This window comes from Nothobranchius furzeri, chromosome 2 (assembly GCF_043380555.1).
Source record: "Nothobranchius furzeri strain GRZ-AD chromosome 2, NfurGRZ-RIMD1, whole genome shotgun sequence".
Taxonomy (NCBI): Eukaryota; Metazoa; Chordata; class Actinopteri; order Cyprinodontiformes; family Nothobranchiidae; genus Nothobranchius; species Nothobranchius furzeri.
Window position 1 is genome coordinate 91747785 of NC_091742.1, and position 16061 is coordinate 91763845.

Below are 16061 nucleotides of genomic sequence, written 5' to 3' on the forward strand. Positions count from 1 at the left end.
TCCAGCTGTTTTTGCCCCGTCCCGTTCTTCTCCTGAAGCCGCGGATCCTGGAGCCTCAAGGGAATAACACCCCCTACGCACGCCATTATTCTCCGGTGTGGTAGGGCTGGTCTCCCTGCTCTTCTCCGGTGGATCCTGGAGCCTCAAGGGAGCTACACCACCTACGCACGCCATTATTCTCCGGTGTGGTAGGGCTGGTCTCCCCGCTCTTCTCCGGCTTCCCATCACCCGAGCCTCCGCCGATGGACCCAGCAGATCGGATGTGCACCTGCTCTGATTGAGATGTCGAGTACCTGCCGCCGAGCTGGGCTTCCACGCGTCGCTCCCGCTACTCAACCACTTCCTGGTCCACGCCTGCGGGTTCTGTGCCTGCAGGTCCTCCACGCAGCAGTTCCTGCTGGGGCCTATGCCTGCGGCTGCAGTTCCTGCTGGGTCCCACGCCTGCTGCTGCAGTTCGTCTCTGTGTTCCTGGAGTCAAGTCTACGTGTCAAGTCTACGTGTCAAGCCAAGTCAAGTCTACGTGTCAAGCCAAGTCTACGTGTCAAGCCAAGTCAAGTCATCGTGTCCAAGTCTACGTGCCCAAGTCCAAGTCTACGTGCCCAAGTCCAAGTCTACGTGCCCCTGTGTCCAAGTCAAGTGTTCGAGTCCCTGTGTCCAAGTCAAGTGTTCGAGTCCCTGTGTCCAAGTCAAGTGTTCGAGTCCCTATTTCCAAGTCAAGTGTTCGAGTCCCTGTGCCCAAGTCAAGTGTTGGAGTCCCTGTGTCCAAGTCAAGTGTTCGAGTCCCTGTGCCCAAGTCAAGTCTACGAGTCCCTGTGCCCAAGTCAAGTCTACGAGTCCCTGTGCCCAAGTCAAGTCTACGAGTCCCTGTGCCCAAGTCAAGTCTACGAGTCCGAGTTTCCCTGGTCTAAGTTCTTGGACACGTCTGATTGGTCATAAGACGGAGTGCCGCCTGAACCAAGAGGCCCCTGCTCCGCAGCCCTGGACGGTGTTCCTTGTTCTCTGGTCTCGTCTTCTGTGTTCCCTTGTCATGTGTGCCCTGGTCTGGTCTTCGTTCGTGTCTCCTGTGTTTTGTGGCTTGTGGGCGTCTGGTATCCGCCCCTTGAGGGGGGGGGGGGGGGGGGTACTGTCATGATCCGCCCCAGCCTCCCTGACTGTGTCTCTCCTGCCCTGATTTGCCTAATTGTTCTCACCTGTCCCTGATTACTCTGCCCATGTGTTCCTGATTCCCTTGTGTATTTATACCTCCCTCCTGGTTGTTGTCTTTGTCGGTTCATTGTCGTTGTCCATGTTCGTTCGTCCTGTTGCTCCCGTCCTACAATAAACATCTTTTATTTTTTACATCCGTCTGCCTGCTCTTCTGCCTCCTGGAACCCACCACCACACATGGTCTGCCACCTCAACCCTCAGAACATGACACATGAGGTCACAGCGAGATGAACCGAAAACGGGGTTCACCTGACGGCCTGTTTTGGCTATTTTGTTCTGGTCATTTTGGTGTTTCGGCCACCGAAAATTTTAGGATGAAATTGACCCAAAAGTGCATTTTCAGTTTTCGGCTGAAAAATTTCGGTGGCCGAGTTTTTGGTGTGTCCTTATTTTTTATTGCTTATTTTTATGAACTTTTACCCCCCACCACTTTCCTTCCTCTCCCCTCTTTCCCTTTCATTTCCGTCTCCGTGTCCATTGGGATTCAAAACAACCTGAAGCGTTTCTACTACAGTTTTGATATGAGGCGGTGCATTGTAGCTGAATCTATTACGCTCCAGACGTATCCAGTCTGACTGATTCATGATACAACTCACATACAAATGAATAAAAAAAAAATACAATCTGTTAATCTCACTACAAATTGTTTGAAAACTCAAAAACACGTGAAATAATAATTATGCTATGGTACATTTATAATTTGTAATGAATTTGTGATTTATCGTGAGTTAATTGTGGAAGTCGTACCATTAATCACAGTTGAAAGATTTTGTTGAATGTTGGTCATAATTGTTGCATTAATCTATGTTTTCTTTTGTTTTTTTTTAGTCTGTCCAGATCTTCCACAGCATCATGACTGGGGAAAAGAGGAAGTTCTGACTGACCAGCAGATCTTTAACCAGGACACCACCCTCAGTTTGGACCAGAAGGAACCAGAACCTCCACCGATCAAAGAGGAACAGCAGGAACTCTATATCCATCAGCATGAAGATCAGTTCATTCTGAAGCAGGAAAATGTTACCTTCATGGTGACTTCTCCTTCTGCAGAAACATGTAAACAAGAACCAAATCAGAACCGACCCTTGCGTCAGAGTTCCGCTGAAGCTGAGAACCAAGATCAGGATGGATGCCAGAATGAAAATTTAGAATCAAACAGCAATGAAGAACTGACACAAAATAAAAGACATCATCAAACCAAAGATCACAGAGAGAGTATAGACAGTCAGAAACTAGAAAAACAGCAAAAGGCTTACGGAGAGGAAAGCCCATTTTCATGTGAACTCTGTGGGAAATTTTTCAGCTGTAAGGGGGTTTTACCAGTTCACATGAGAATACACACAGGTGAAAAACCATTTACATGTGAAACTTGTGGTAAATGCTTTTCTGACCGAGGCTCCTTGATTAAACACATGAGAACTCACACAGGTGAGAAACCATTTAGATGTGAAACTTGTGGTAAATGTTTCTCTCGGACAGGTCAATTGACTAGTCACAAAAGAACTCATACAGGTGAAAAGCCATTTAGATGTAAAACTTGTGGTAAATGTTTTACTGATGGTGGTACCTTGACTAGACACATGAGAATTCACACAGGTGTAAAACCATTTAGATGTGAAACTTGTGCTAAATGTTTCTTTGAAAGAGGTAGCTTGACGGAACACATGAGAACTCACACAGGTGAGAAACCATATCCATGTGAAACTTGTGGTAAATGTTTTTCTCAGACAGGTCAATTGACTAGTCACACAAGAACTCATACAGGTGAAAAGCCATTTAGATGTGAAGCTTGTGGTAAATGTTTTTCTCACAGTGGTAACTTGACTAAACACATGAGAACGCACACAGGTGAGAAACCACATCCATGTGAAATTTGTGGGAAATGTTTCTCTCAGAGAAGTTCCTTGATTACACACATGAGAACGCACACAGGTAAAAAGTCATTTACTTGTGAAGCCTGTGGTAAAACATTTTCTGACAGTGGTTCCTTGACCAGCCACATGAGAACTCACACAGGTGAGAAACCATATCCATGTAAAATTTGTGGTAAAGGTTTCTCCCAAAGTGGTAGCTTGACTAAACACATGAAAGCTCACCACAGGTGAGAAGTCTTTTCCATGTTTGATCTGTAGAGCGAGATTCAGACAAATATTTTCTTTAAAGTGACTGTGTAGTTTTTACCATTGTTCTCTGGAAAAATAATGTAGTTAAAAAATAATGAAATGATGCCCAGTTGTTGAAAAATATTGGTTTGTAACTTATAGACCCCTTGAAACATAACGTTGCGTGCCCACTCCCCCACCCCCAGCCCCAGAATCCGACACCTCTCCATTGACCACTGTTGTGTTTATCTGTTAGTTGACAATAAACAGAGCTAAATAGTGATTAAATAAAATCCATCAACATGGTTAACACACACTCCTTTAAGGATTCTGAGTACTACAAACTGTCTGAATTACTAGAGTGTCTGTCAGCTATCACCAGCTGGCTAGAAGATAACTTCCTTCAGTTAAACTCTGAAAAGACTGAATGTCTGATCATTGCCCCTGAGAGCATGGTTCCCCTGATTAGTCTAAAACTTGGTCATTTATCCTCTACCGTCAAGACAAACTTAAAGAATTTGGGTGTTATTTTTGACCAATCAATGGCTCTTGAAGGTCACTCAAAAACGTTGGTCCGAAACTGTTTTTATCATTTAAAAAATATTTCCAAACTGCGAAGGTTGGTATCAAAACATGAACTTGAAATGGTTCTCCATGCCTTTATCTCCTCCCGTCTAGATTACTGTAACACACTTTCCACATGTTTTAACAAAAAATCCCTTCACCGCCTTCAGTTGGTCCAGAACTCTGCAGCGAGGCTCCTAACTGGAGCAAACAGAAGAGCACACATCACTCCTATGCTAATGTCTCTGCACTGGTTACCCGTTAGCTTTAGAATTCATTTTAGAATCCTGACTATAACTTTCAATGCTCTACATGGTCAAGCTCCTCCCTATATTACTGAACTGTTAAAGCCTTATGCTCCAACCCGAGCCCTCAGGTCCACCCACCAGAACCTTCTAGAAGTTCCAAAGACCAGATATAAAAAGTCGAGGTGATCGCTCCTTCCAGACTGTTGCACCCCGACTCTGGAATGATCTTCCTTTATCCTCACGCAGCGTTGACAGTCTGGACACTTTTAAAAGAACAGCTAAAGACACTTTTATTTAAAGCTGCTTTTACCTAAACCTTTTATCTTCTTATTTTTACTCTTTCGTCTGTTATTGAAATTTTATAATTTTATGACTTTATTTTTTCTGATGTTAATCTGATCTAATTTCCCTCTGGGATTAATAAAGTATCTGATTTGATTTGATTCTGTTATGAGATCATTATGATTTTATGACTTTGTTGTTTTTTGTTTTGATCTATGTGAAGCACTTTGTGATTCTATGTCTGTGGTGAGTGCTATATAAATAAAATTTACTTACTTACGCAGATCTGTAGGCTGCTCAAGTAAACAAACAAAAGACAGGAAACATTACATTTTACAGGTTTCCATCTGATAAAATATGCCAAAGGCAGTGGTTAACAGCCAGTTCTAGTGGGTAACCACCCATATTATGGCAGACAAAGTTTCATCGTTGAATAAAAAATAAAATATCTGCTCCACATGTGCAGACACAAGCAAGTTATAGCCATCTAATGACTTTCATGCTTTTTTAATACATGTATGCATGGCTGGGGGATGAGGAGCCAGGAGAAAATCACTGACTTGGATCCAGCAGCGGGGAGAACTGTTCTGGTGATCAGTTCTGAGACATAAACGTGTATGAAAATGACAACACAGGTGTGTAGTTTAGTTTGACCCGCAGTAACTGTCTTGTTATAATAAATACACAAAACGTGTTGTGTAGTTGGAGCGGGCAGCGTCCAATGTCCTTCGCTTCCTGTTTCTGTTTACGTTGCTCATCAGATTAAACAGAGCATCCATTAATCTCCAAAGACAAACCAGCAACATTTAGAAGAGACCTGGTTACATCTTCATCTGTTCAGCTGTGAGAAGTACAGGCAGCTGGTTCTGTGAAGGACTGCCGTCCCCACAGCTCACTAGCTAATTCAAATTGATCTGGAAGCTTTATTCTAAACACTGTTAGCTTTATTATGTTTCGTTTTTTGTTCTTCTGCAGAAAGATGTGTTAGATAATCTAAAGTAGTAATATTTAAATCCCTAGGTTTTATTTTGTCAGCCTAAAACGCAGAGACAGCTCTGGATAATGCCTAGACCAGGGGTGTCAAACATGCGGCTTGCGTTAAATCCGGCCCGCGAGATGGTTGTGTAAACTTTATTTTCATACTTTACAATGTAGAGTTAAAATAAACGTATCTTTGTGAGCAAGTTTTCTCTGTAATGAGTATAAATAAAACAAAGCTGCGCTCAAGGCTCACACAAGAACTTGAATCACATCCTGAAGTTGGCCGCCACTCAGGATGTGACTTCTGATATTGATGTGCTGGTGAAAGCTAAAAGATGTAAAGTAAAATGAGTCAAATGTACTTTAAGTGCTGCATGAAACTGATCTTGCCATGTGATCTGTAAGCTCTTTAAACCACTAAAGAATGTTTTTATTTGTTGATTTTTTAATTTTTTTTTTCAAATTTTCAAGTACACTTCAGGTGTTGTACTTGTACTATTTTGGATATACTGTCCTCAGGCTCCAGCCTTGTTTTATATTGACTGTATTAAAACAAAGAAAACAATCTGAAGTATTTTTTAACTCATTCACTGGCAGCCGTTTCCTGATCGCTAACGGCCTTCGCTGCCAGCGTTTCTCACCGTTTTTACTGTTTTTTTAAGAGTCACAGAACGTTGCGCGCTAGCATGATGTCGATGCCAAAACAACCAAAACAAAGCGGAGACTCACCTCTTACATCAGGAAGAATACGTGTGTTTCGAGCGTTATCCGTTCTTTCATAATCCGTTGTTGAATTGTGATAGGCAGACGCTTTTCCGGTTCGCGCCTCACTTTTTTTTACAGGAACGGCCCAAAACGATGTCCTAACACATGGATGGTCTGCTTCCTGACCATGTGACGTGTGACGTATGCGGATGAAGATCGGCTTCAGGGCTGAGATGTTTGTTCTCTCAGCGCGGGGGCTCGTTCTGATGCTCAAACAGTAAAAAAAATGCAAATGACGACTTTAGTCGTCAATGGCAGTGAATGAGTTAATTTACCGGTCCGGCCCACTTGGGACTAGATTTCCCTCAATGTGGCCCCTGAGCTGAAATGAGTTTGACACCCCTGCCCTAGAGACAGGGTTCTTGTCCTCTAGCTTGTGTGGGTGTGCGCAGTTACCCGGATGTAAACAATAACTTTCAATGGGTCTATAACCATAAAAATCTGGTCTAAAATACATGGGAGCAGGTCTTTGGTTGCTGGACAACGCTAGTTTAGATGTTTTTTTTCTACATGAGGTCGTGAGGACAAAACTCATTTACTGATTTATAACAAGCGACCATTTATAAACACTGTTACACACTTTTACCGCTTCGCCGTTGGCAGTGATGAAAGGGAGTCGGATGTTCTTGTCAATTTGCTGGACGTTGAACGATCTGATGAAGTACTCTTACAGAAATTGCGCTCGCAGGGAATTTTGACCCTAAAGGCCATCCGTTATTAATGTGTTCCTCAAACATAAGAATATTGCTTGTTTGTAATGATCAGGTGTCTGCTACCCCTATTCCCAGAGAAAATACACACGTCACTTCAACTTGTCACGTGAGAATTCACACTAATATATATTCTATATACTGTAATTGTATATTATTTATAGATATTTTGTTCCTAAAATGTGTTTGTTAAAAATGTTTCCGCACAAAGGTATTCGGCCTCAAAACACGAGAATGCACAGATAAGAAAATAGATCATGACGACATTTAATCCTTAATGCCTTAAGAGTTTACTAGACCAGTTTGACACAGATGCAAAAATGTTTTCTAACGAGCGCTGACAAAGTAAGGAAATAGCCTAAAATAGTGATGGCCGCTACCAATATCCGATATTAATATCACTGTTATGGCCAATGACCAATATTCACTGATACTGATATACTGCCATTAATGTTTCTAAAATCAGCAGATTTTGTACATAATAAAAATGATTAAAGCTGAATTTATGTTATGTACAGACACTTTTACGCCTCTGAGAATATTAAAATAACTGTCAGACGACTAAACAATTACACATCACCCCCTCACCCTCTGAAACAGATGAACAAATAAATAAACAAGACGGGAAAATATTGGTTGTTAATATCTGCCCAGTTTTATTTATCAGACCAATACAGATGTATTAAAAAATGACTAATATCGGCCGATACCGATATTAATGCCCATATATTGTGTGTCCCTAGCCTAAAAGGTATGTTTTACAACTGTGGACTCACTGTTTATCCTTTTGTCAAAAGCAGTTTTTGTAATCTTCCAAGAATGATCAAAATACTGAAATTTAAATAGAAATTTGATGATAGAAATTTTTACTGTGCTGACGTTATCCTCCTGTTTCAAGTGTTTTAAGGTACTTTGAGTTGCTTAATGCATTTTAAACAGAAATTAAAGTTAATTTTTTCTAAATATAAATAAAGATCTAGTTAACGCAAGCAGCAGTGTGTGTGTGTGTGTGTGTTGGGTTAAGGTGGGGACTCCAAGTGTGATCAGTGCTGGGGGGGGGGGGGGGGGGATTGGTGCACAAATGAGGATGTTAAAGAGCAAGTAACGCCTAAATGAACTTTTTTTTGCTGATAACCTGTATATCCTGTCTAATAGTCCTGTAGACACGTGTAATCATTGCTGTGCCAGTTTAGTGCCACTTACTTTAAAGTTGATATCTCAGTCCGAAACCGTAATTATATCTCCATCTTCAGGTTAAAACTCTGCTCCACATTTATTTAGAATCAGCTGTGGCTGATGGCTAAGCTGAAAATCGTGATGTTGTCAACAAATTACTATGTGGCTGCTCTGCACTGGTCTCCAGGTGAGGCAGCCACACCTCTACCTGGCTCAACCACTCAATAGTTGAATCCCGGATTGTGGAGGAGCAATGTGGTTTTCGTCCTGGTTGTGGAACTGTGGACCAGGTCTTTACCCTTGCTAGTGTGACAAGGTGGAGTAACGAGGGCCCGAGTGGGATTCGATCCCCAGACTCCCGGGTGACAGTCATACACGCTAAGCAGTCGGCCAAAGGGAGATCCCCTTGGCCAAGTAGCCAGTGCGATCAATCGGGATACAGTGACACTCACCTTGTCACACTAGGGTGATGGCGGGGTCATGGGAGTTTGCCCAACCAATCCACATTTGTTTTGTGGATTTGCCAAACTCGGAGGCAAGGAAAAACACAAACCCAGTAAGGGAGAGACAGCTCACTGCTCAGAGCAGCTCCCAGCTTAACATCAGGTCACTAACAGCTTAGCTTACGGTTGTTCCAACCCAACACAAACGCTACGTCAAGGCACCAAAACACAGACCCAGCAAGGGAGAGAGCTCACTGTTGAAAGCAGCTCCTCCCTTACTGCTAGACAAAGATCCGGGAGGGACCCGGAGTGGAGCCGCTGCACCTCCGTATCAAAGGATCCAGTTGAGGTGGTTCGGATGCCTCCTGGATGCTTCTCTCGGGAGGTGTTTTGGGCATGTCCTGCCAGCAGAAGGGCCCCGGGTCGACTCAGGGCTACTTGGAGGAAATACATGTGTAGGTTGGCCAGGGAGAGGATTACCTAAGAGGCCGTACTTGGGATGCTGCCCCTGTGACCTGGACCCCAGATAAGCGAAGGAAGGTGAGGTGAGGGGTGCTTCAACACGCCCCAAAATTGGCTAGAAACTTCTATGATGTTCAGTCTTTTTCAGTTCCAATGAAAGCAGATGAAAGCTTACACTCTTTATAAGTTAACAAACTAAGAAACCATTTCCACCTATCCCATCATTTGTTCCTCCAGATAATTTCGATGTTGATTTCCAGAAACACAGATGGATCAGTTTCCTCTATGTTCCTAAGAAAAACAGCAACTGTGATCCCAGTTAAATCTTCCCTGTTGATCATTTCTCTCAGATCTTTAACGGTTTTTTCTCCACTGTGTTAGTTTCATTCTGTCACCTTTTGAACTGAAGCTGTGGTCCACACCTTCATCTCTTATTGTTGCTGTTCGTGCGGTTCCAACTCCAGCCCAGCAGGTGGCGGTGGTGTACTTTTACGCTGGTCAACAGCCGACACATTTACCTGGAAGTTGCTAGCAGTGTTAGCTTGTTGCTGGTTAGCAGCGTTAGCTTGTTGTGTGGGTGTGTGAGGTGAACCTCTGAGGCTCTGCAGCAACAATGTCTTCAGCTCAGTCTCTGAGAGAGTTTATCAGAGAGCGGCTAACTGCTGCTGCTGCAGAAATATTCTCCGAGTTTGAACAAACCATCGTCCGCTACGAGGAAGAGATCGATCGTCAGCGCAGACTGCTGGAGATCAGCTGGAAACCACAGATCAACTTACACAGAATAGGTATGAAACAGCAGCGGGACTCATGTGGTTTTACTGAGGACACAATCTCAGGACAGTCTGCTTGGGTCCGTTTGCTGTTCTGAAGCTTAAAGCTTTAAACTCACCTGTAGTACCTGTGTGTCCATCCCAGAAGTCAGTAAGAATCTAAATCAATGAATCTGATAGATACTGAGTCCAGTTTTGCTGTGGGTCACACACACACACACACACACACACACACACACACACACCTGCTGTTCTCATCTCTGACTGTAGAACTGTGTGTGGTTGTTTGTCAGGTTAAGAGTTCATTATGTTCTAAAACATCTTCAGATGCATCAGATGATTAAAGTGAAGTGTGCTCTCTTATTGTCACATGATTCATCTTTTTGTTTGGTCTGTTTGTCCAGAACTCCCGCTGCATGATGTCAGCAAAGATGAGGAGGTTCTGACTGACCAGCAGCTCTGGAACCAGGAGAGGACCTCCAGTTTGGACCAGGAACAACCAGAACCTTTACAGGAGGGACCAGAACCTCCACAGATGAAAGTGGAGCAGGATGAGTCAGAACCTTTGCAGGTTCTAGAACAAGAGGAGCTCTGCATGAGTCAGGATGAAGAGCAGCTTGTACTGAAGCAGGAGACGGTTACCTCCCTTGTGACTCCTGATGATGAGGACAGAGACCACCATGGACCAGAACCAGACAGACACCAGCTCCTTTTGTCACTGCTTCCTGAGGCCGAGACCAGAGCTGCTCCTCCAGGGTCCACAGGTGAGGAAGGGGGGTGGGGGGTGGGGGGGGTGGGGTCCTATGTTATGTTAAAAAGGGACTTTTTGAAACTGCTTGTTTTAGTTACATAACTCCTGAAACTCAACACTGACAGAAAATGAATGAACAGTTTTTATTCATGTTTAAATGTTTGTAGACCGATAAAGTAATTTGTGGGGATCACCATCTTGCTGCAGATTCTCGTCAATGATTCATTCATTATGCTGTCATTGTAAACTTACTGTCTGTGACAGCATGACGAATACATGGACTGATTATGTTACACAGTGGCCTCCAGTAACTGATGAAGGTATATGAAATTAATGCCAACATTAATTTATGAATTAGTCATTTGTTTGAGCGTTAAACAGGTAATATTAACAGGAAGATAACGGACTGTACGGTTTAACACTGCACATGTGTGCAGAAGTTAGCAAGCTAACATTTCATTCAATCCAAGTTTATTTATAAAGCGCCAAATCACGACAAGAGTCGTCTCAAGGCACTTCACATAATAAATATTCCAATACAGGTCAGTTCATTAAGCCAATCAGTAAAGTTTCCTATATAAGGAACCCAGCAGGCTGCATCAAGTCACTGACTAGTGTCAGAGTCTTTACAGCAATCCTCATACTAAGCAAGCATAACGCGACAGTGGAGAGGAAAACTCCCTTTTAACAGGAAGAAACCTCCAGAGAATCCTGGCTTAGTATAAGCAGCCATCCTCCACTAGGACCAAGCAGAAAACAACCGTTTGTGTTGAAGCCGGTTTCCCATCAGAGCATACTGTCAAGACCCCCCCCCCCTGTCCCCCCACTTCTAAAGTGAAAATTACGTCCTTGGTGTGTACGCTTTTTGATGGGGCCATTTTGGTGTTTTCTTTTGTTATGGTGATTTGAAATTCGAAGGATCTTTCACGGCGGTTAAAACGAAGAGTCGGAGTACCCGGCCCGGAGGGTTACCGGGGTCCCACCCTGGAGCCAGGCCTGGGGTTGGGGCCCGTGAGCGAGCGCCTGGTGGCCGGGCTTTCGCCCATGGGGCCCGGCCGGGCCCAGCCCGAACCGGATACATGGGCTCGTCCAACTGTGGACCCACCACCCGCAGGAGGAACATGAAGGGTCCGGTGCAATGCGAATCGGGTGGCAGACCAAGGCCGGAGCCTTGGCGGTCCAATCCCTGGACAAGAAAACTAGTTTTTGGGACATGGAACGTCACCTCGCTGGCGGGGAAGGAGCCGGAGCTTGTGGCAGAGGTTGAGCGGTACCGGCTAGATATAGTCGGACTCACCTCGACACATTGCATTGGCTCTGGAACCCGAGACCTGGAGAGGGGTTGGACACTCTACTTTGCTGGAGTTGCTCCGGGTGAGAGGCGGAGGGCTGGGGTTGGCTTTTTGTTAGCCCCGAGACTCTCTGCCTGTGTGTTGGGGTTTACCCCGGGGGACAAGAGGGTAGCTTCCTTGCGCCTTCGGGTCGGGGAACGGGTCCTGACTGTTGTTTGTGCTTATGGGCCAAATAGCAGTTCAGAGTACCCACCCTTTTTGGAGTCCCTGGGACGAGTGCTAGATAGTGCTCCATCAGGGGACTCCATTGTCCTGCTGGGGGACTTCAATGCTCACGTGGGCAATGACAGCTTGACCTGGAGGGGTGTGATTGGGAGGAACGGCCCACCTAATCTGAACTCGAGCGGTGTTTTGTTATTGGACTTCTGTGCAAGCCGCAGTTTGGCCATAACGAACACCATGTTCGAACATAAGGATGCCCACCGGTACACTTGGTACCAGGGCAGCCTAGGTCACAGGTCGATGATAGATTTTGTAGTCGTATCATCTGACCTGCGGCCGTATGTTTTGGACACCCGAGTGAAGAGAGGGGCGGAGCTGTCAACTGATCACCACCTGGTGGTGAGTTGGATCAGATGGCAAGGGAACATGCCGTGTAGACCTGGCAGACCCAAACGCATAGTGAGGGTCTGCTGGGAACGCCTGGCAGAAGAACCTGTCAAGACGGTCTTCAACTCCCACCTCCGGCAGAGCTTTGACCACGTCCCGAGAGCAGTGGGGGACATTGAGTCTGAGTGGGCCTTGTTCCACTCTGCGATTGTCGTGGAGGCTGTTGCTAGCTGTGGTCGTAAGGTGGCCGGTGCCAGTCGTGGTGGCAACCCCCGTACCCGCTGGTGGACACCAGAGGTTCGGGGAGCCGTCAGGCTGAAGAAGGAGGCCTACAGGGCGTGGCTGGTCTGTGGGTCTCCGGAGGCAGCAGACAGGTACCGGATAGCCAAGCGGGGTGCAGCAGTGGCAGTTGCCGAGGCAAAATCTCGGGCGTGGGAGTTTGGTGAGGCCATGGAGAAAGACTATCGATCGGCTCCAAAGAGGTTCTGGCAAACTGTCCGGCGCCTCAGGAGAGGAAGGCAGCAACTCGCTCACACTGTTTACAGTGGGGATGGGGAGCTGCTGACGTCAACTGAGGCTATAGTCGGACGGTGGAAGGAATACTTTGAGGAGCTCCTCAATCCCACCAATGCGCATTCCGAGGAGGAACCAGAGCTGGGAGGCCTGGGGATGGACTGTCCGATCTCGGGGGCAGAAGTTGCTGAGGTAGTCAAACAACTACACAGCGGCGGAGCCCCGGGGGCGGATGAGGTTCGTCCTGGGTATCTCAAGGCTATGGATGTTGTAGGGCTGTCATGGTTGACACGTGTCTACAACATTGCGTGGTCATCGGGGGCAGTTCCTAGGGAGTGGCAGACCGGGGTGGTGGTCCCCATCTTTAAGAAGGGTGACCTGAGGGTGTGTTCCAACTATAGGGGGATCACACTCCTCAGCCTCCCTGGAAAGGTCTACGCCAAGGTACTGGAGAGGAGGGTCCGATCGATAGTTGAATCTCAGATAGAGGAGGAGCAATGTGGTTTTCGTCCTGGCCGTGGAACTGTGGACCAGCTCTATACCCTTGCAAGGGTGATGGAGGGGGCATGGGAGTTTGCCCAACCAATCCACATGTGCTTTGTGGATTTGGAGAAGGCTTATGACCGTGTCCCCAGGGGCACCCTGTGGGGGACGCTCCAGGAGTATGGGGTGGGTGGCTTTCTGTTAAGGGCCATTCAGTCCCTTTACCAGAGGAGCGTGAGTTTGGTCCGCATAGCCGGTAGTAAGTCGGACCTGTTCCCAGTGAGGGTTGGACTCCGCCAGGGCTGCCCTTTGTCACCGGTTCTGTTCATCACTTTTATGGACAGAATTTCTAGACGCAGCCGTGGTGTGGAGTTTGTCGAGTTTGGTGGCAGGAGAATCTCGTCTCTGCTTTTTGCGGATGATGTGGTCCTCCTAGCTTCATCCAGCTCTGACCTTCAGCTCTTGCTGGGTAGGTTCGCGGCCGAATGTGAAGCGGCTGGGATGAGGATCAGCACCTCCAAATCTGAGACCATGGTTCTCGACCGGAAAAGGGTGGCTTGCCACCTCCGGGTCGGGGGAGAGGTCCTACCTCAAGTGGAGGAGTTTAAGTATCTCGGGGTCTTGTTCACGAGTGAGGGTAGGAGGGATCGGGAGATCGATAGGCGGATTGGTTCGGCGTCTGCAGTGATGCGGACGCTGAGCCCATCTGTCGTGGGGAAGAGGGAGCTGAGCCAGAAAGCCAGGCTCTTGATTTACCGGTCGATCTACGTCCCAATCCTCACCTATGGTCATGAGCTTTGGGTAATGACCGAAAGAACGAGATCGCGGATACAAGCGGCCGAAATGAGTTTCCTCCGTAGGGTGGCCGGGCTCAGCCTTAGAGATAGGGTGAGGAGCTCGGACATTCGGGAGGGACTCGGAGTAGAACCGCTGCTCCTCCGGATCGAAAGGAGCCAGTTGAGGTGGTTTGGGCATCTGGTCAGGATGCCTCCTGGACGCCTCCCCGGGGAGGTGTTTCGGGCATGTCCTGCCGGCAGAAGGCCCCCGGGTCGACCCAGGACACGTTGGAGAGGTTACATCTCCAATCTGGTCCGGGAACGCCTTGGGGTCCTGCCGGAGGAGCTGGTGGACAAGGCCGGGGAGAGGACGGCCTGGAGCTCCCTAGTTGGGATGCTGCCCCCGCGACCCGGACCCGGATAAGCGGAGGAAGACGAGACGAGATGGTGATTTGAAATTAGTTCCACAACAAACCGCTTCACAACATCACAAAACATGAGTGAAAAAAGGTTTTTGTGAAAAGGCCAAAAAAAATAAAAAAAAACATCCACCAGGGTGTGTAAACCCATCAACTGTACATATGCATTAAGGAGGTATATTTGTCTGCTCCTGTTGCCTAAAAACATTAGAAACATGAAAATATCACAATACGGTACACTTATAATTTGTGATTAATTGCGAGTTAACGATGAAACTTACGCTAATCGTCACATTTAAAAAATGTTATTTTTTGTCATGTTTTTTTCTTTTTTCTGTCCAGAGCTTCCTCAGCATCATGTCTGGGAAAAGGAGGAGATTCTGACTAACCATCAGCTCTCTAAGCTGGAGATGTCATCCAGTTTGGACCAGATGGAACCAGAACCTCCACTGACCAACGAGCAACAGCAGGATAGGCAGTTCCTTCTGAAGCAGGAAAATGTTACCTTCATGGTGACTTCTCCTCCAGAAGAAACAGACAGCTGTGAACCAGAACCAAACAGGAGCCACAGTTCACAGTGTCACAGTTCTGCTGGAGCTGAGAACCAAGATCAGGATGGATGCTGGAATCAAAACTCTGAACCAAGCAGCCATGAAGATTTGACACAAAATAAAAGTCATCAACAAACCAAAGATTACAGATTTAGTGTAGACTTGCAGAAATCTGGACGGCACAAGAGGGCTCACAGCGACGAGAGACCCTTTTCATGTAAAATCTGTGGGAAACGTTTCAGTTACCAGTGTATTTTAACCCTTCACTTGAAAACTCACACAGGTGAGAAGCCATATCCATGTGACATGTGTGGTAAATGTTTCTCTGTTCGTAGGAACTTGGCTGATCACATTAGAACTCACACTGGTGAAAAGCCATTTAGATGTGAAACTTGTGATAAATGCTTCTCTCAGAGTAGTTCATTAACAAGACACATGAGGACTCACACAGGTGAGAAACCATATTCATGTAAAACTTGTGGTAAATGTTTCTCTCAAAGAAGTAACTTGACTAGTCACATGAAAACTCACACCAGGTGAGAAGTCTTCCATGTTTGATCTCTAGAGCGAGTTTCAGCCAAATATTTTCTTGAACTTCTCATGTGAAAATTCACTTAAAATTGTATTCATAAAATGTGTTTGTTAAATGTTTTCCCTCCCAAAGTAACCAGACTCAAAACATGAGAATTCATACAGTTAAGAAGAAAGGAGATTTGACCACATTTAATCCTTGATACCTTAATAGTTTGCTAGCCTAGTGCCATTGTTTTTCAGTTCTTCCTTCAAGCGACGACCGTAGAAGCTGAAACTGTTAGCAAATAGAGAGCCTAAGTCACGCCCACCTACTTCCGCACCGTGGGTCCCCAGAAGAACGAAAAAAATGAATGCAAGTCAATGGGGCTAAAAACGCTTTTTTCTTATTCCGCCTGTTTTGTGTCATGGATTCCACATATGATGTCTG

At 46.0% G+C, this 16061-nt stretch overlaps 1 pseudogene; it reads left to right on the top strand.

Annotated features, from left to right (window-relative positions):
* LOC107397302 (zinc finger protein 850-like) overlaps positions 1 to 15729 on the top strand; it is a 29836-nt pseudogene extending 14107 nt beyond the window's left edge.
* Positions 15730 to 16061: the final 332 nt, after the last annotated feature.